Genomic DNA, 2,002 nt, shown 5'->3' with positions numbered 1-2,002 from the left:
AGCCTGCCCCGCTTCCGCGTCCCGTCAGACCGCCCTCTGCGTTTCCTCCTCGGGCACAGCGCCGGTCAGGGCCGTGGTCCCTGGGCCCACCGGGCGCAGCAGACCAGGCTCCCTCAGCCGATCCAGCGCCAGCTCTCCCAGCCAGACACCCTCGACACACCTCCTCCCTGCACTCCGCACGGCGACACCAAAAACACAGTCAAGGAATCACGATCAGTCGGTTTCATATGCAAATCGTCGTGACTTTGCAGCGGCAGTGTGTACTGTTCACAACGTGTCCAGATGAACCGGGTCAACCTCCTAAACACCGTCGACTATTGGATATTTGCCTAAATTGGAATGATGGGAAAGGAACGGTGAACAAAGACGGAGAGACCGTCGGTGATGAAACTCACGAGCTCCCTTTGTAGCACTCGCAAAACAAAACTTGTGTTGGTCTCAAAGTTAGCAACTGTTTCAAAACTCAAGATTGGATGAATGTTAATCTGTGGATGAGCTACCTATTATTATTGTTATTATTATTTATGGGGTCCCAGGTCAAACGCAGCCCCGAAACCCGCATACAGTCGCTTCATCGCTTAACAGCTGTTATTGAATATTGATTATGTGATTCTTCAAAATCCAGTTAAATGATGGTTACGAAGAGCATTTTGTTGCATTTGATTAAGCAAAGCTGCCAACCCAGTATCTGTTTGTGTCAGTCGTCTGCCATGCCTGTTAGACAGACACACCTTTTGGTTTTTGTATGCTAACCTCTGTTGATAAAATGTTTATAAGATTTATTTTCGCCAAAGATATGCAATTGCATTATATATGGTATTACAAAATAATAATAAAACCTGTTCTTGTTTAACCACTGCGAGCGCGCGAGTTTGTTCTAATGAACTTGTCTCAGCAGACATCCCTGCCACGTTGCTGTAGCCTCACAGCGGGAAGGGTCCTGGGTTCGAGGCCCGGGGTAGTCCAGCCTTGGGGGGGGGTCGTCCTCCGTGTGGAGTTTGCGTGTCTGTGTGGGTTTCCTCCGGGGGCTCCGGTTTCCTCCCACCGTCCAAAGACATGTAGGTCAGGTGACTCAGCCGGACCAAATTGCCCCTAGGTGTGTGAATGGGGGTGGGGGGGGCTGTGTGATGGCCTGGCGGCCTGTCCAGGGTGTGTCCCCGCCTGCCGCCCAATGGCTGCCGGGATAGGCCCCAGCATCCCCGCGACCCCTGAGAGCAGGGTCGCGGGGATGCTGGGGCCTATCCCGGCCTAACCGCCTACCCTGCTCTCAGGGTCGCGGGGATGCTGGGGCCTATCCCGGCCTAACCGCCTACCCTGAGAGCAGGGTCGTGGGGATGCTGGGGCCTATCCCGGCCTAACCGCCTACCCTGAGAGCAGGGTCGCGGGGATGCTGGGGCCTATCCCGGCCTAACCGCCTACCCTGAGAGCAGGGTCGCGGGGATGCTGGGGCCTATCCCGGCCTAACCGCCTACCCTGCTCTCAGGGTCGCGGGGATGCTGGGGCCTATCCCGGCCTAACCGCCTACCCTGAGAGCAGGGTCGCGGGGATGCTGGGGCCTATCCCGGCCTAACCGCCTACCCTGCTCTCAGGGTCGCGGGGATGCTGGGGCCTATCCCGGCCTAACCGCCTACCCCGAGAGCAGGGTCGTGGGGATGCTGGGGCCTATCCCGGCCTAACCGCCTACCCCGAGAGCAGGGTCGCGGGGATGCTGTGGCCTATCCCGGCCTAATCGCCTACCCCGAGAGCAGGGTCGCGGGGATGCTGTGGCCTATCCCGGCCTAACCGCCTACTCTGAGAGCAGGGTCGCGGGGATGCTGGGGCCTATCCCGGCCTAACTGCCTACCCCGAGAGCAGGGTCGCGGGGATGCTGGGGCCTATCCCGGCCTAACCGCCTACCCCGAGAGCAGGGTCGCGGGGATGCTGGGGCCTATCCCGGCCTAACCGCCTACCCCGAGAGCAGGGTCGTGGGGATGCTGGGGCCTATCCCGGCCTAACTGCCTAC

This window comes from Lampris incognitus, chromosome 13 (assembly GCF_029633865.1).
Source record: "Lampris incognitus isolate fLamInc1 chromosome 13, fLamInc1.hap2, whole genome shotgun sequence".
NCBI classification, from domain to species: Eukaryota; Metazoa; Chordata; class Actinopteri; order Lampriformes; family Lampridae; genus Lampris; species Lampris incognitus.
The sequence above is the reverse complement of the archived record's forward strand: the minus strand, read 5'-3'. Positions refer to the sequence as shown.